This window comes from Peromyscus leucopus, chromosome 3 (assembly GCF_004664715.2).
Source record: "Peromyscus leucopus breed LL Stock chromosome 3, UCI_PerLeu_2.1, whole genome shotgun sequence".
In the NCBI taxonomy this organism is placed as follows: domain Eukaryota; kingdom Metazoa; phylum Chordata; class Mammalia; order Rodentia; family Cricetidae; genus Peromyscus; species Peromyscus leucopus.
Window position 1 is genome coordinate 137,661,343 of NC_051065.1, and position 19,442 is coordinate 137,680,784.

The 19,442-nt window shown below is 43.4% G+C and overlaps 1 protein-coding gene across 4 annotated transcripts in view; it reads left to right on the plus strand.

Annotated features, from left to right (window-relative positions):
• Grin2b (glutamate ionotropic receptor NMDA type subunit 2B) overlaps positions 1 to 19,442 on the plus strand; it is a 453,056-nt gene that overhangs the window by 261,404 nt on the left and 172,210 nt on the right. The window lies entirely within an intron of this gene.

A 19,442-nucleotide genomic window follows, 5' to 3' on the forward strand; every position in this document is an offset into this window, starting at 1 on the left:
GGATGCTGCTGGGGATGAAAGAGAGCTGACAGGTGGGGGCCAATTGTCTACATGTCACAAAATGACATTTACTTGTTTCACTGGATAGCATATGCAGTAGGTGTTTGAACTCCCGTTTATAGACTGAAATTTGAGCTGGGTTCTGGAAGATACAAATGTCATTCAGCATCAACTTTGATTGGCCTCAGGAGGAATGGGGCATCCTCAAAAAGATTCCTTTAATTTGTAGGCTTAGACGTACTCTTCGGGCAACACAAAGTGAATCACCCAAGAGGCTGGCAAAATAGGCAGAAGGAACCCAGAGTGGCATTCAAAAAGAGGCTGACTGAAGCTATCCAGATTTTTCTAGTGCTTCTGATAGAGGACCTAAAAGGTCTTTTGTGACTGAGACCAAAGTAGTGAAGTTAAGGAGAAAACAGTCTTAAATCCAAAGTTCCAGTTTAATTCGTTGACCTCCCGATCACAGATTATTAGCCCCTGAAAACTCGTGCATGAGAGAATATTCCTCCGAGATGCATCCCAATCCCTCCCCCCACGCACATACACGCACACTTGGTGTGCTCACTCACCCACAAGTTTAAAAATAGGAGCCATGGTGTTGCCATGACTCCCGGTGCTACTCAGCGCTTCTTCCCTCTGATGCGATTTCCCTTCAGAACAGATTTAAGCGAGAATCTGGCTCAGAGCGGCCTCTAGCGGCACAATCCTTAGGGACGCGCTTCCTTCCCCAGTTAGCCCAGTTCCCCAAAGGAACCCACCCGGGGCGAATAGAATTCAGGGACCAGTGAAGACCTCCTGAGCCTTTCTCCAAGGGCTCAGCTTTTCGCACATCTGTCCTTCTCATCAGTCATAAGTAACAGGCTGGTGCCTACTGTGTGCTACAAAGCAGGCACAGGGTAGCTGGTGGGAGATTTGCAGCCCACAACTATTTGTAGAGCAGTGTAGGGTAGCAGGAGCTGGTGGTGGAGAGTGGTGGCCAGAGCTGTACACCAAACAAGGGAGACTTGCTGAGATTGGGAGCAGCTTACATTCTTTTTCAGATAGAGGAGTCTTTTAAACTGTTAGCACCTGGTAATGAGTCAACAGCCCTGGGGAAGTGTTGACAGGCTGACTTCCTGCTGTCATTTCTGTTTTCTGTTCCCTGTGTTTGAATCCTCATATCGATGCTTCTTGTTGCCAACTGCGTGAAAGAACTTAGGAAGATGGATGAAACCCTGTACAGAACCAGGGCCTGATCTAGTCCAAAGTCTAACTCAGAAGGACTGGAAAGGGGTAAGGGCTTGGGGACTGATGTGCATTAGCGCTCGGAGGTTGTTTCCACACGGCAGGCAGCCCTGAGCTTGGGACAACCTTGCTGTCCTTTGCATGATCCAGATGAACAGGACAGAGTAAAATGATCAGGCATTTGCATGGATTTGGAATCTGGTGCTCATGAAAGAATCCTTTTCTTTGATTCTCTCTGGAAGGCCAATCTAAAATTTGTAACTGTTGCTAGTGTTGGGGACCTCAAATTCTGGAAAGGGTACAGACCATGAACGTTTATCTCATGAGTGGTGATCTTGATCCTCTTGTGGTTTTTATTCCTCTAGCTGACACTCTGGGTCTATTTTATGCAGAGAGATGAGTTTCTGCCAGTGTGGTTGGCAGCATGAGCATCAGGATGGATTGATTTTAAACTGTCTTCAGTTCAACCCGCATACAGACTACAGGCACAAAAATCACTGAACTTTAAAGCTTCCAATATGATGTGTGTCCTGGCCTCGATGAGAAATTGATGCTTTTCTAAATGTTGGAGCACACAAGTAGCTTTAAAATGGAAGTTTTTAGTGTTAGAAAATGATGTTCTTTGTATTACTACACTGTTATTATATTTAATGGAATTGCAGACTGAAGTGCTATAGAAGAAAAGGGAAAAGAGCATTTAAAATGAGGAATAAATACGTTGGGGACCACAGTAAGGAAACAGTGAGATGTCTGTCCTCTACCCCGCCCCAACCACCCCTCCTTTGGAAGAGGTAGTTATATTGGTTCTGATCCCATAGTAGCAGGGACTGGGAGGCACTTCTATAATGTATGGCATTGAAATTTTTGTGGTTCTGACTGGGCTCAGGCTTGGCATGGTTTTGTGAACCAGCAAGGCCAAAGCACAGTGCTGTAATTATATTAAGAAACACAATTAAGGAATATTGCATTTGCAGAACAGGCAAATGCCAAGTGTCTGATTAAAGGCTCGGGGAGACGTCATGTTTCACCAAAGAATAAGAAGACAAAGAAAAGAAACACTGCATTATTCTTGTTAGTTCTGTGTGATTTGTAGGAGAGAATCATGGCAGAGCCTCCAGGCACACTTACTGCAGAGGGATCATTAGGTGGTTGTTGCCGTTGGTTTTAACCTAGCTTCCACCTACCCAGTCATCTCTCCCACATGTATCACAGAGATAGCTGGCTGAAATAGGCAGGATTTTTGCATCAGATCCTCAAGTCCATCAGATTTTAACTTTATGGAATGAGTAGAAGGGGGTGAATCTGGAGTCCTTGTTCTTCAAATCCAGAATCCAAATCAGGGTGGTTGTATGCGCTTTCCCGCATCCCTTCACCAATAACATACCTTGAGAAACGAGCTAATCACCACTCGTAAATAGCACTTATTAATTGCTTTACAGTGCTTGCTCTCCTTTTGGAACCAGCCAGGCATTTCTTGTGTAGCATATTCTAATATTCAGCTGGCTTCTTGAGGTTTGATAGAAAAATATCTTACGCAGGCAGACAGTTGAATTCCTATTTTACACGCTACTTGATGCCAGGTGCTGCAAGCAGAATTATGTATTTCAGCAGTTTGCTTATAGCATTTCTGGATTTTATATCCAACCACACAAGTTCTTCATTGGAGGTTAAAGATGGTTGAAAAGGGGACAGCAGCCACAGTGCACAGTGCACTCTCAAACCATTATGGGGCCGTGTAGCTTAGCAGCTTGGAGCCTGTGACCATTCTTTGATGTCTCTTGCACTTTATAGCTCTCTTTCCTGGCTGACGTGATTGTCCTCCTGCCTGGTGTGATCTGAGGCTCACGCTATGCTGGCCCTTCGGTAGTGGTGTTATGCAAGTCGTGCAGGAAGGAGAGGAGTCGTGATACTTAACCTGCCCAGAGCGCCTCACAATTCCCTCCGCACTTCCACGCTTTCGTGTTCAGTCAAAGAGGATGACCCAGAAAGGGTCATCCTGGAGGGACAGAGGGTGTGTTTGAGCATCAAGTGGTCACCTGCCATCTCTTTTCTCTCTTTGCCTTGGACCATGATAGTTCTGGATCTCGGTGCTCAGAGGACTAGGGAATGAATTTTTTTTTTTTCTACAGCATGGATTCAGTCTCCCATATCTTTTGGGTCTTGTGTAAAGGACATACATGCTGTCAGTCTGTCATTCCCAGACTTGCTTATTTATTATTTCCAGAATTTGGAAAAAAAAATTCTTGTATCTTCCATTCCTTCTGAGTCCTGGGAAGGGAGCCTACTTACATGGCTGTAACAGCTGTCGAAATCAGTCATTTTGGTTATTAGTAAGCAACTAATGTGTCTATAAAAAAGAAAAGAATTTGACAGGAGATATAAAGGAACGGGATCTCACTGATGGGGGAGATATGACAGGCATGAACAAGGTCAAGATGTAGCCCTCAGTGCCCAGGCACAAAGCCCCTGATGGCAGGATCCCAGAACATGCCTTTAGTCCAGATTGCAAGAGCCGTGGAGGCTGCTGCGGGGGGAGCAGCCTCCCTCTTGCCAGGAGAACGGTATGCTTTAACCTGGCAGCAGTGTGCTATGGGAGAGAGAAAACCTTGCTCCTGTGAGTGTAACTCAAGGAAAAAAGGTTGTTCTCCAGAAGGGACGCATGCTCAAAAATTCCTCAAATGTGTTCTTCATTTTCTCACAAAGGATAAGGAGAGAACTAGGTCCTGCTCAGATACCGATTCCAAAAACATGGCTTAAATCCCAGTGATGCCTTTCCAGGAAGCTGATGATGAAAACCCATCAACTTGGGAGCTTCACTTTTGTAGAAGGAGACTGTGACAGGACTACAGTCATCTTCTTAGACCAAATCTGGAGGAGGAAGACGTTGTAGCCTCTGCCTTATTGAATCAAATAATTTAGTGTGCTGTACATAATAGAGAATTGGATATCTAGAGATGAAAACTCATTTCCCCAAAAATCTCTGGTGGCTCCCTTCCATGAACAAGGAGGCCTAGAGTCTTCAGCAAGCCTCAGGGACATGGGACCTGCCCTTGCTGATCGGACTGATCTTATTTAGCTGTCATATCCTTCCACATCTCCTGCTTCCCTCAACATACACTGCAGGAGATCTCGTAACATCAGCTGGCATGCAGGACACGGGCAGCCACTCTCTGAACACAGTAATCTGCGGCTCCCCATACTTGCACCAGCTGCCGTCATTCCTGCCCCTTTCTTTTTATCCCTAGAGAAGGATGGGACTGTCCTTTAAGACTTAACACAAGTGTGTCCTCCTCTATGAAGCCATCTCTGACAAGAGGCCAATGCCATGCCTTCTGTCTGTGTTCTCTTTCTCCTTCATTTATCCCTCCATTGTAGCAATGTGGTGTGCACACAGGTCAAACTGAAAATGCATGTGGGAATGTTGATGGATTGGAACATCTCACTCATTTTTATATCATGGTCTCAGTGCATGATAGGTGCCACCATTTTAATTAAGTTTAATTCTTTGACAATTCCATACATGTCGATAATGCATTCTGAACACTTTTGATCTCCCTCTTACCTCTTCCATCCCCCATTCTTGCTCTCCCACATTTACATCTTTTCATTTCGTTCTATGACACACTGATTTTAACTAGGGCTGCCTGTGTGATCACAGGTTTGGAACTAGCCATGGGAGCCTGGTGGGTTCCCCATTGGATATATAACTGAAGACAATAACGGTCTCACCCCCAGAATCTGTCGGTAGCTGAGAGTTCAGCAGGGAAGGGGTAGAACCGTGTATAGATGGAGCAGTAAAGAAATGAAAGGGCAGGCTTGTGCCTGTGGAGTGGAAAGCTTATCACTCTCTGGAAAGATTAAATGAGCTCTCTTTCATGTGTGAAGGTGATTTTGCAGATTCACCCATAGGAAAATGTAGGCTTTGAATTTTCAGCCTTTGTTTTGTAAGAGAGTGATCACATGGCACAGCCTTATACCTTATCATTACTATCATGTACTTGGAAGTAATTTCTCTCTGCCCTTCACTCCTTTTGTATATATAGCGGTCAGACTCCCATCATTCCTGCACAGTGGCCCTAAGTGAAGTCACACTCCTCTCCACTTTCATCCTTACTACGTTCGTTAGCCTGTGCCTAGATTCTGTAACAAGCTTCTCTGTGTTCTCATTCATATCACAGAATCATCTTACACACTGTCCACTTGGAATGTTTCACGTTTCACTTGGATCATTTTACCCAGATGAAGGCCCAATGGTGACGTCACTTAGAAAACCCAAACTTGGCTTGGTAATAGCCGCCCGGCATCCATATCAGCCTGATCTCAGAAGGGACGCTCCCAGGCACACCTCTCTTCATTTATCATCCAGTCAATGCCTTGTGGTGGAAAGTGGCTCATCTGGAGGTAGGGGAGGGTGGCGTTTCCCCAGCTTAGTGATACCTCAGTGGAGTTACTTAGGGCAGGCGAGTTATACACCTTCTCTAATCTCCTCAGAGTATCACTGGAGAGGTGTTTGCTTGGAAAGAATGAATCTGGAAGAGTGGGGCCTTCCATTTCTTCTAATTCTGAACTTCTTTGACTCTCATAATAGGAAGCGGGGGCTGTTTCCTTGAACGGAGCACAGTGAGGAGGCTTGAACAGGCACCTCAGTTCACAGTGATTCAGATCACAGGACTATACAGCAGCAGTTGACCACACACCCGGAGGGGAACTAAGGTTAAGGGCCTCAGTGTAAGGCCATGTCTTGTGTCTATGGCACTGGGTGCACTCTTTCCTTGAAATGATTTTAGTTCTTTTCTCAGCCACGCTTTTGATTCACTTGATAAATGAAAATAAATCAGCCAGATTTGATTTTCTTTGAGTGAAGGGTTCATCTTCTGTCCTTCCTGCCCCAGCAAACACTAAGGTGCAGTTATTTGGTTTGTTACTGGGTGCCGACCTAAGCTCTTTTGCTGCACAGTCCTCGTCTCAGATCTCTCTTGTGGAGGAGCTTTGACTTTTTGAAAAACTCCAGCTGTAGACAAGCAGGGTGATGTGATGAAACAGGCCTTCGGTAGCCTGGTGTCAGTTCTAGCCATGGACTTGTTCAGCATTCCGAGGACTGAATTTTCATGGAAGACCTCATGAGCCTCTGCTACCTTTCTCCACTGCAGGGACTAGCATGCTGTCCTTCCATTGCCTGTGTTAGGGGTACGCATATCATCTTTGATTTCTCCCTCTCCCCCATTCCCTTCCATCAGTTTTAGCATTTTCCTCTGTCTCTATCTGAACATACCTCAGATCTGTTCACCTCTTTTCATTTCACCTACAACCCTGATTAACCTTTACATGCCTGGGTCTTCCTCTGCCTGGATGGTTGGCTCCACATCAGGAGGATGCTTAGAGCAAGCCTTCAGTACATATTTGTTGAATAAGTGAGTTCATTTAAGCTAATTGTGAAATTAAGCTTTGCATTATCTATGGACTTGATTTCCTTTGGGTTTTTGATGCATATTACTAAAGACTTGTCAGCTTCTATTCTTAGATTCTTTACATTTTAAACAAATGGTGAAGTGTCTACTCTAGCCCAGAGCTGTCCTCAGTGTAAAGAACATCACAATAGGGAAGATACAATTGAATTTACTTCACAAGTCAAGTTCAGTTCAAGAAGCAAAGTCAGCCTACACAATCATGTTGAGGGAAGGTGAGAGAGATAGAGTGTGATGAAGTGCTTCAGAGGGTGATATGACTTCTGTGCTACAGAGGAAGACTTGCCTGTATTGGCTGAAGTTACATAACCTGGAACATTTTGAAGAAAGTGGAAGCAGTGGTATTCGACCTAGACTTCAAAGAATGCACAATATAAATATCTGAGAAGCTGACGTTTCTCAAAGTGGGAATAATCATATGAACAATGATTTAGCCTCAAAACTTGACAGAGAAGGTTACGTTGCGATCAACATATCTTAATGGAACTGAAGAGAAGAGAAGACAAATGAGTATGGGGTCACAGTGAAAGAGCCTTGTTCTTTTCGAAGACAATAGGCTATATTGGAGAGGAAGCATTGTGGGAACTGGCTTCCAAGTGTTCAAATTGTGTAGCTTTAAATCAAGTCGTTTATTCCCTTTAAGTCTTGGTTTTTATAGAGAGAGGTAAGAGGGAGGAAGGGAGAGGGAGAGAGGAGAGGGAGAGGGAGAGGGAGAAGGAGAGAGAGAGCAAGAGAGAGAGAGAGCTAGCTCTTTGGTAAATATTCCAAATGTGAAGAAACAAGGAACAGTTGGGGGTCACAAACATAGTTAGAGAATGTGGAATTACTTTAAAATCCGGCAGTGTCCTGTGTAGTGTCAACACCGGCTTGAACAATCAAAGCAGGTTCTTAGATTACCAATAGGGGACACACGGAGGGGAGGAGGGGAGTTGAGTTGTTGACACAGGAGCCCATTTTCCCAGGAGATGCAGCCGATTCTGAGCTGAGGCTGGACATGCTCCTAAGGGTATCTTGTAATGCCTACAGCTATGAAAGTGAACTTCCAGATTTGATATTCATCAGCATTGAGTCGGTACAACTGTCAGATGCCTAGCTAAGAGAAGAAGAGCTCTCTCAGGACAGCATGCAGAGAAGAGGAAGGTGTGAATCAAACTGAGCACCCACCACTGTGGGAGGGAAAGAGTAGGGACACTGTCAGGCAAAAGACACCGGCCTGAAGGAGGCAGGATGCAAGACTGTGATGGTCAGCTGAATTGAGGTAGCTTTCAGAAGCCAGTAGGGAAAAGGGGGAGGGGCAGTGGTATTCAGTGTGGTACCTAAGACAGACATGTGGGCTCATGTGCAGTCTTAATTTTCTTCTGTTTTCCGCAGCCATCATTAACCAAGGTTTGATTGTTTACGGTTCTTAAATTAGGCAGTGCCCAATTGCTGATCATCTTATTTGTTTAAATAATATAAAGAAGAAATCAAAGGGACCAAAAGGTTTTAAAGCAATCCACAGTCACCAGGTACAAGAAAAAAGTTCATGGGGAAGGAGTTTAACATTCAATTGTTGGCTAAAATGATTAGAAGCCCTTTGTATAGGATCCCTCACCATCCTGGTCCCTGAAACAGTTAGCCAAGTGTCTGTGGCCAGTTACCTAACCTCTGTGAGCCTGCTTCTGCAGCTGTCAATCAGAGGTAACACTAACCTTATCTCACTGCTCTTGTTACCTGCTAAGTGAGAATAAACCCGAAGCTCCTTGCAGAGGGCCCATGAAAAGAGTGTTTAAAACACAGTCAGCTTTGCTGTTACTATCTAATATTACTTGCTTTATGGCACTTCCTCTGTTCCTATTGACATTAATAACTGAGAAGTGAGTGGAAAATTATATTTAGAAAGTATGATCATTAAAGATGATATTTGCCTCGCTTCTTCTGGGGGGATGCATTTCTTCCGTTATCATTTTGTAAGATGTAAGTTTCTATGAAATCTAGACTCATATTCGTTCTTGAATTTCCCTTGCTATGGGATCTGAATAGGGAGGCCAGAGAAGGGGCCAGTGATGGCAGGGTGAAGCCATCCCAGTTTCTATTGGAAGTTTTTACTGATGTTGAAATAAGGAATCATCTTGAAAAGAAAAAAAAAAAAGTGAGTATTTCTCAGAGCAAAGATGCGTGTGCTGACAATTTCAGTTCTGCCCAGAGATGCTGGCATTTTGTTTCTGGGGGCGGCTCTTATGTTTCCAACAGTGTTGCTGCTGCAGAGCATGTTCTTCTCCTCCTGGTTCGTCTCCTCCCACCCCCCTCCCCATATGTCTTCCTCTTTGTCTCGCCCACCCTACTCCTGGTTTCTCTCGGTCTCTCCCTTCTCCTGTAGCTTATTTCCCTTCAACAGAAAAGTGAATCCTCTTGCAGACCAGAGTATTGCCTTCTCCAAATCCATCCTCCATCACTTTAGCCATCTCTCTTCTGGAAGTCTTCTCAGCCTGTTTCCTGTACCTCTGTGTTTCTCTTTCCTCTGAAAGTTGATCTCTCCCTCCCTCTTCATCTTTCTCCATAATAGCAAGTCCTTCCCTGCTCCTCTAAGATTGTCTCTCTGTGAATAAATTACTCCTGGCCCTTGAGTTATCTGGCCTTGGAAATCTTTATTATTATCCAAATCTAGGACAGGCAGAGAATGACATAAGATTAGAGGAACAAAGTTGGGTGTAGTGGCACATGCCTGACCTCTCAGTCATGGAAAATGGAGGCAGGAAGATTAGGAGCTCAAAGGCAGCCTTGGATATGTTGCAAGTTCAAAACTACCCTGACTACTCAATACCCCTATATCAAAGCATTTAAACAAACAAAATTAGAAGATCAAAAGGAAGAAAGCACTCTTTTTGGAGGTGGATCAGGATGACTAGGCAAACTGGTGGAATTAGAAGTTGACTTCTAGTTCTTCTAATTGTGTACCTTTAAATTAAGTCGTTTATCCTCTCTGGGTTTTGTTTTTTACAGACAGACAGACACACAACAGAGTCAGAGACAGAGACAGAGATAGAGACAGAGAGAAGAGAGGCAGAGACAGAGAGACAGAGATAGGAGAGATATAGAGAGACAGAAACAGAGATAGAGAGACAAACAGAGACAGAGAGACAGAAATAGAGATCTATAGAGAGAGACAGAGAGATAGACAGAGATAGAGGAGGAGAAGCCTTTGATAAATACTCCAAATGTGAATATGAAGGAACACGGACCAGAATTTTGGGTTCACAAAGACAGCTAGAGAATGTGGAATAGTTTGGGATTTGGTAATGGCCCATCTAGTGCTAACACAGGCTTGAACAATCAAAGTTGGCTCTTAGATTACAAATATGATAACACATGGAAAGCAGTAGCTATACTTCTGGATGAATTATAGCACCTGTCAGACAAAATGTGTCTTGGCTCTAGAACTCTGATTTGGTTTTTATTTGTCTAGTATAAGTAATGCAAATGTTCAGTTGCACAGGGAGGGGTAGGAACATTGTGGGTTGGTTAAGTGATAAAGCAATAGAAAATCAAAGGTCAGTTCTCAAAACCTGGTGTAAAGAACTTTCAGGTCTCTACCCTTTTCATTCATCCTGAAAACTGCGTCGACTCCTCCTCTCTGATATCAGTCCTACCCTATCCACAATTTCAGGAGGGCTACTCAGTGCATCACTCTTAGAGTGCCTGCAGCAGCCATGGGTTGCTGAGCTTAAGGAAAATGATGACCACCAAGGAGGTCTAAAAATCAATGATTCGTTCATCCTTTCATTCTTCAGCCACTGCTTCCTGGGTATCAGCCACACTGCTGGCTTTTCAACCAGGGAATAAAATGTACAAGTTCCTGCCCCTTAGAGGCTCATGGTCTCTAATGATGCAGGTGGCTGAGCACCCATGATGCTACGTTAGTAGCTGCTATGAAAGCACTGAGGACGGGAGGCATTCCCCCTTGCCCAGGAGAAGAGAGACATGCAGAGGTATGCTTCTGTGCTGCCAGATTCTCTGTTATTACAGTTTTCCATTCTGTGCCACAAAGCTATCATCTGGAGCCATTAATAAATAGGAACATGGTTTGCATTTCTTAAGCCTTTTACTCACTGCCTCCTCTGTTCCCAGCAGCAGTCACAGCACCAGGTCCTCCCACCTTGAGAAACAATGACCATCTGAGTCTATCTTCCTGTCACCACTTCACAAATCTGTTGAAGAAAAGAGTGCAATGTGCTTTTAACAGGACTAATCGCCATCATTACTGTAATAACAAGATTTATATTCTTCTTACGGTTTGTTGGGCACCCTCACATCCAGCAGTTAGGCTTTCCAGAGTAAAAACAGCATGCTGTGGCCTCACAGCTAATGAGTGAATAGATGGAAACTGGATTATGCTGTTCTAAAGCCCCAAGTGACCAGGAGCAGTCTTAATAATCCCAATCCTAAATGCTTCTTCTACATGACGTGGATAAAGTGAAGAGCCACTGTACGATGATAAATATATAAAGCAGTTGAAGAACTCAAGGGTAACCATTATAAGAGGCCTGAGGTAATGGCTCAGTTGGTAAAATGCTCATTATACAAGCATGAAGAGCAGAGTTCAGATCCTTAGCACACACATAAATCAGTCTGTATGTTTGTGCCCTAGTACTGGGAGAAACAGAAGCAGAGCTGCCTGTCTAGTCTACCAATGAATGCTAGGTTCAGTGAGAGACTCTGCCTCAAAAAACTAAAGTGGGCAGACATAGAGGAAGATGCTGGGCATCACCCCTGGCCTCCATGTACACATGCACTTGCATATACACAAACATACAACATACACACATACTAAAAATAAATCAAAACAAAGCCCATAGATTGTGATTGAAAAACATTTAAAACAAAGTTATGTATGGAACCAAAAGTTGAAAGACTTCCATGTGTGCCTATCTAGTTGCTATACCTACTACCTCATACCTACATAAGTTACTAGGTTCATTGTGTTTAATTGTTTCATCTTCAAGATAAAAGAAATGGACTAAATGATTCCTAAGGTAAAGAGTGGAGCTAGATTGCCTGCCTCTAACTCCTGCCTCTGCCACTTACTAATGATTCTAGTTCTTTGTATTTCTCACACAGATTGAAAAGTGAACCTGTTATTACGTCTTTTTGAACCCGGGTTCCCCATCTGAAAACTGAGGCTAATGGCTGAACCTATCTCTTTATGCTATGAGCATTTAATAAAACCAGTTAATAGTTTCAAATGATTAAACAGTGTGTGGCTTGGAGTCCTGCTATATAATGGCTTCTTAAATTTTTTTTAAATAGTCCTTTCAGCTTTAGGGCACTGTGAGCCTTTGAAGTTTGTTGTTACGGAGAGTGGAGAGAAGATGTAAAATTTACAAAGGAGCGGGCTTGAAAGAAGAATGCTGAAAAGGCAAAGAGATGTGATGACTTCAGCTGGAAACCTCAGACGGGATATAGTCTAATAAGCAATGAGCTGTTTCATAGCTAAAAACTTGAAATTCATGGGTAAAACTCAGTAGGAAGAAAGTGTGGGATGGACTAGTGGCCAGGACCCTCCAGAAACAAAATAAGGTGACTGTGGAGACTCAGTAAAGTCCGTCTGATCTTCTCACCAGGGCTGTCAACGTTAGTTCATTATAATTAACCAGGCACCTCATTCTTCTCTATTCCTACTTCTTGCCCCCACCTAGAGCTCCTCCATCCCAGCAACATTACAATGTAGGGTCCAATAAAGTCAGTGTTCCTCACAAGTCTTTGGGTCCTCATCCTTGGAAATTATTCTATATATGCTTGTTCAATATCCATCATTTATTAAGTAGAGGGAAATTGAAAATACTGTGGTTGTCTATGTCCCAATTCTGTGATGGCTTCCCATTTGTTGGTACATCCAAGTAAGTTCAAGCTGTAGGGAGACAGAAGCCAAGCGATGGTATCTGTAATCTGACCCTTCATTCTCGTGTGAGCTTTGTTTCTGGCTAGTGTGGTGGCACCTGTAACTCTTACCTGCCAGTCTGGCATGAAATGGGTTAATTAGGGGCTGTAGAGATAATATAGTAGGTAGCAGTATCTGCTGCTCAGGCGCAGGGACCTGAATATAGAACCCAATACTCAAGTAAAAAATCAGATATGGCCAGTATACTTAGAACTCCAGGGCTGTGGGGCAGGGCCAGAGACAGGATAATCACTGGGGCTTAATGGAGCTCCCAGATGCAACAAGAGATACTGTTTCAGGGGAATGAGGCAGAAAGTGACAGAGCATGATGCCCAGTGTCCTCTGGCTCTGAGCATGCACACAGGCATGCACACCTGAACACGTGCATGCATGCACCACACATACGCCACACTCACACACGTCTGTTTTTCTCTGCCTATGTTTCTTTCTGTCGTATCTGTCTCCCCATCTCCTGCCCCATACACCACAAGCCTTGGCATCTCCCTTGTATGACTAGGTGAAGGCTTTGCAAATGGATTGTGCTAGTTAAATAAAATAAAACGTGTGAACCTGTCAAATCCAGTACTTCTGCCCTTCTACCTTCCTCCCTCTTCCCTCACACCTGCCCACCTCCACCTCCCCCTCCCACTTCTTTCCTCTCACTCTTCCTTTCTTCCTTGTATTCCAAGTGACACAATCCAGTGACTAATTCTGATCCACTCTTTGATTTCCCCAGGAGGAGATTTGATCCCTCCAGGGTACACAGCTCTCCCGAGGCCAGACAGTGACAGCAGAGGGAGGTAGAAAGTATTAGCAAGAGGAGCCAGCTGAGTCCCACTCTAGAAGAATGGGTTGGGAGGGCTCTTTGCATAGGCAGGGGACACAGGCACTGGCTGATGCTGTATTAGCATTACTCTTCTGCCTCCAAAAGCTGTTTACCTTTCCCTTTCTGAATTGACTGATGCAAGTGGAGAGGAAAGAAGAGGCGGAGGAAATCATTATCTCTTGAGGGTCCAGTGTGTCCTAGACTGCAGTAGAATATATTGTGCAGTCACTTTTGGAGTCAGTGGTGGCACCCTTCAGCTTGTCTGTCATTTCTGCTTCTCGGAAGCATGTGTATAAGCAGTTTCTGAGGGAATCAGTCTTAGGGAATGGAAGTTAGGGGCAAGAAAGTGGTGCCAGGAAGGAGGGAGAGACAACCGCAGCTTTGAGCTGGTAACTGTCAGGACTTTCTAGGAGAGCCTTCTGACATGACATGGACCTCCAAACAGTCAGCTAATCCATTCTCAGCCTCATGTAGCTTGTTGTTACACAGCATCCTCCATAATCTTCAGACCTCTTTTACAGTATTTTACCAAACCTATCCCATTCATTATTGCCTAATTCCCTGGGCTGTCATCCCAGGAGCATACTAACAGTACCCTGCTGGAGTACTACTTGCAAGAAACTTGAATCATTTCATAAGAAAATGCCCCCATGCAGGGAAGGAAGTCCTATACTCTACTTGGATCCTAGTTAAATCCCTGCCCATGACCTTCCTAATTACAGCAGATCTGTAATGAGTCATACTTTTCCACTGCAATTCCTTCAGCATATAAATTATTCCCTCCCAATTATATGTCCTTCTTTCAGGACTGTGTTTTACAGCTATAGTTATGATATTCCCTGACTCTATTTGTCTGGAAGGGCCTGGAAGAGAGGAACAGGCACATAATCCAGGAGAAAGAGTCATACTGAGAGACCTACCTGGTGTGAACTTTTTGCAGTGTGTCTATATGAGGGCAGACTTCTTTCTTCTGGCCTGAAGGGAGTTGCTTTTCTTGTCTTCTGGGAGATTTCAGGAGAATCATCTCTCATTGTATACTTGAATATCCCCAAATGGGTCTTACAGCCCAATTCTTTTTCTGTTAGGATTTTTACACACAAGTACTGATGTTCTGCATGGAGTATCTCTGGTGTCTGTGTATACCATCATCATTATGCCTCAGTACTGTCTGTGGCTTCCAACAGTTTCTTTCAGTTGACACTTGGTTCACTTAACTATTCTACCTTCTATTTCCAAGACTCATTCCCAACATTTATATGTTTTTGTTTCCAGAATCTACATGTCTTTAAAATACCAAGGACCTAACCTAACCCGACACATCAACCTATATTCCACCTCACTGCAGTCCACCAGGTGAAGAAAGTCTTGAATTTGTGCTGCTAATATAGGCCGGTAATTGCCAACACTCCACTTTCCCTCACAGTGTGGTCTTCCAAAAATCCACAATCCCATCTTAGGAGCCTGATTTCTTCTTTTAATACATTTTTATCCATGTTTTGAGAATTTAATGCAATGTCTTTTGATCATATTTTCTCCTCCAAGGCCCACCTTATCTCCCTACCTATCCAACTTTATGTCTTCTTTTTTTAAAATAAGTCTTGGAGTACAATTTGTGCTGCATAGAAATTGACCACAAAGAGTCAAATTTCTAAAGCAACTCCTGACACTAATGATCTTGTCTTGAATTCTCTTGGAGACAGACTGGGAAGTAAACAAACAAAAAATGTTAAGCCACTGTAGGCTACAAGAGTCAGAAACCAAAAGACTTATTCAGGGAGAGAGAAGGTTGACATTAGCGGTTTGGGCACTGTTGGGAGAAAGCAGTCCTTCGTCATGCCGGAAAGCTCTGAAGAGTCCCCGGGACTGTAGCGAAAGACAAAAGCATTAACTCACAGACTCCCATTTATATCCATGGACTTCTGAGTTGCATGCCTTAAAATATCCAGTAACTACCCTGGGAATGTCTGATAGCCTTCTGACAGAGAACACCAGGACAAGAAGCCAAAGCTACAAGAAGCTTAATCTGGACAGCACACGTGTAGATGAGATGCTAAATGAAGTTGGCTAAGATTCCAGTGGAAATGGTTACTATGGTCATGCACAGCCAGGGTGGCTGGGGTGGCAGGGTATTTGAAGGAGTGAAACAGTGCCTGATGCATAACCCTGATTAAACCAGCTTTATATATCTTGCATGCTTTGAAAGCATGTGCAAAACTCCTCTGTCATCCTCCAAGATAGAGAGAAATACAAGCACTGGTTCAATGCCACGGCTCTCACATCGTCACTTAGTCCTGCCTGGCATGACTGCTGTATTGCCTAGGCTAACTCTCATCCCAGAATAACCTTACAGTCTCTTGACAGCTCCAACACGTCTCTCTCTCTCTCTCTCTCTCTCTCTCTCTCTCTCTCTCTCTCTCTCTCTCTCTCTCTCTCTCTCTCTCTCTGTCCTCTCTCCCTCTCTCTCTCCCTCTGCTGATAAATCAGTCTCTTAAGTCACTGAGAAAGTAGAACCACTGCAAGGAGCTTGCTCAGCTCTGTCAGACAATCGTGCCCCTGCTAGGACCTGTGTCCCCCTTCTCCCATGGAGTTCTTTGCCTTTATCAGGGACCAACCCTTACTGACAGCCTATCCCTGGAGAAAGCAGATCCTGAATCTGGTTCTAAGTGATCAGATTTCAGATCTTTCCAAATGCTTTGCTGTTTCTCCTTCTCCCCTGTATCATTTCCACCAGTTACGAAGAAAAATCTGACTCCTATATGAAAATTTAATAAAAATCCTTCACCACCATCTTCCATTGCCTGTTTCCTCATACCACTACTTTTTAAATGGCAAAACCCCTTGAAAGAGTTGCTATAATTTCTTTCCTCTCTTTCCTCCCTCACCTCTGTGTTTCCCCAGTCCATTCCACTTGGATTTCCATTCAGACCTAATCAATGGCACAGCCAATCCCAGCAGTGAGCCGGTGCCCAGTGTCCTCTCTGCAGCCTAGGATGCGGTCGACAGCTTTCTCCTTTAAATACTTCCTCTTTCCTTCCTTTTTTTGTTTACCATGAAACCATAGTCTTCTGATTTTACTCCCATTTTATGATGCATTTTCTTTCAATATTCTTTGCTAGCTCTGTGTATTTTTTTCTTTCCCACTTCTAAATAGAGACAGATGTGGCAACCCAAAAGGCTTTATCCTAAAGGCCTCCTTTTCTTGCTATGCATGAAGTGAAAATTTATTTCAAAAACTGAGAGAGTTGAATGAGTTTTATTATTGTTTTAATAGACATTATTGCTTAGCATTGTTCCAGTTTCACACCAAAATTTAACAGATATCACAGACCTTTGCCATATACCCCACCACGGCCCTAGACATCTCATTATCAAATTCCCATACCAGAGTGCTTTAATTGTTCCAAGTGACTAGGAAGATTCTAGACAAGTGAAAACAAGATTTCATTCTGACGGCTGGGGTCAGAAAGGCTCTCTATGTTTACATAAATATACTAAGTGACTTCAATTAGCCTATGATTTTACATATTCTTTAGATACAGTGATTCTCAAGTAGACATCTGCTAACCTGAACCACTCCCCTGAACTCTAGAGACTAGTTATCTACTAGATGTTCCCACACAGGCACCTAAAACTCAAGATGACAAATAGGAACATCTTTTCCTCTCTAAAATTCCCACTTTAGTCTTCATCCCAGGAAACAGGTGGATAGAGTCACCCAGTTGCTCAAATTTTCCTTAATTTATCCCTTTCCTTCATACCACATCCAAATTCACACAAATACCACTGAAGCTGCCTTTTCTTTACATTGAGCACTCTCTTTTCCTCCAGACATCCTAGGCAAAGTCAGCATCTTTCTCCTGCAGGAATGCAAGGATCTCTTGGTTGCCTTCTCCACACCAGAATGACTTAAAGAAGAAAGAAAGAAAGAAAGAAAGAAAGAAAGAAAGAAAGAAAGAAAGAAAGGAAGGAAGGAAGGAAGGAAGGAAGGAAGGAAGGAAGGAAGGTAGCGATCAAGCAAAGGAAATGGAGATTACAATCAAATTAATGAAATCAACATTCACATGACCCTCCTTTACCTGTGACCATCTGTTGTCACGGTCATTTTGTGGTTCCACTCTTTACTTTCTTCCTGTTCCTCGAACAGACTAAGTTTCGTCCCAAGTCGGGATGCTTGAATGTCTCCCCCTCTCTTTGACTTCTTCATCCGGCCAGATCACTCCTGCCACTTAAATCTCATTTGAACTATTAGTTCCTCAGAGCAGTCTTCCCCACGTACCCTAAGCTAAACAATTGCCGGGTCACTGTCTATCATATGGCTCCAATTAATTAGTTAATAGTTTTATTTTTCAGTTTTACAGTTATTATTATCTCTCTTTCCATCTAGACTTCTGTATTCTGACTCCTTGTTCAGGGTCTAATTTGTTTGCATCAGTGCCTGAACACTTATCCCACTAGACAATAGATAATATACATTTTTTTTAAATAATAAAAATTGTTCACTAACTCTGGAAAGCTTCCCGATAATTCCTTTAGTCTTATTCTTTACACTGGAGTCTTCCCACCTCCACCCCAGGTTCTTCCTATATATAAGCTCCAGAAGGCCGATTATGAATAAAGTGTTCACTTAAGTCTTCTCTATACTTCACAGGGTGTGAGGAAGCCTTTGAGGACCTGTGATAGAGTTGCTATAAGGCTGAGGCTTAGGAGGCATCTGGCCCTCATGATACCAGCTGGCAGAAGTAAGCCAATCAGAAGCCTTCATTCATGTTTCTTCAATAGACTAGACTTTTCTTATAAGAGTGCAAACCTTAGCTTCACGCCCTGCTGGTGACTCTTCAAGGAACAAAAATCTGCTGCTGAATTAAGTGCTTTCTACAAAGATGACTTTTGACCCAAACCAGTGTGACTTGTCAAGTACATCAGCACAATGACCTTGCATCTCAGTACATCCCGTCCACCGTTGCTAGAAAGGACACATCAGTTTTGACTGGGTATGTAAGAAAAGGAAGTCTGCTTGGTTGAGTAGACCAGAACAAAGATTAAGACACCCCCATGACAGGTGCCAGGCCACAGGTGCCCAGGAAGTGACCCTAGCCAGGGAATTATCCACATGAGAAAGTTATTTTTTAATTAGCCATAAATAGGCTGATTGGACACTCACCTACATCTTCATTAGTCCAGGTATATCCCTTGGTGTTTGTCTGGACTTTCCTTATGCTGTGCATGAACCTCACTGTCCTTGTGGCCAACTCTTTCCGGGTTTTACACAGGAACTGAGAGTTTGGGTTAATTACCTTTTCTAGTCGCTTAAAATTACACAAGCTGGTAGGACTAGAAGTCTTCCGCAGTAGTGTTGTGATTAGCCAGAATCTTAATGGACAAGAGCACCAATTATTGAAAGTGATTGCCCTAGAAAATTGCCTTCCATTTCTGTAAAAGAACGGAATTGCCTCCTGACCCCGAGGCCCAGATAGCCACACCACAAAAGGAACATGTTAACATAAGAATAGATTTCTGAAGCACATGCATTGTACCAAAAGTTGCCATGTGGGTCTGATATCTGCATTTGGAGCATGCCACAAATTTTATACTAAGAAAATTGATCTTTAGACGATGAATAGATGTGCTGGGATGGCTTGCCCTTAAGCCCTGCACAGTCTATTGCAAAGGTATCTTTCCAAGGGCCACTGTCTAGCTTCTGATGGCTTATGACCATGTTGGTTGTTAGAAAGGGATTCTCTTGAGTTGGCATTTCATACAAAACCAATATTTGTTAAAATGTATTAAGGATTTAGGAACTTTTCTGTAAAAGAAACATATTTACGCAAACTTTATGAGTTACAATAGCAGAGATTTTTTTATTGATAACTAACTGATTAATGGGAGTGAATCAAGGAGTAGATCTACACTTGAGTGCTCACTCAACTGGGTAAAAGCAAATAAGGATGGGAGACTGGATTCATAGTGAATGTTCATAGGAGATTGGTTCAGAAAGTGAGTGGATCATATC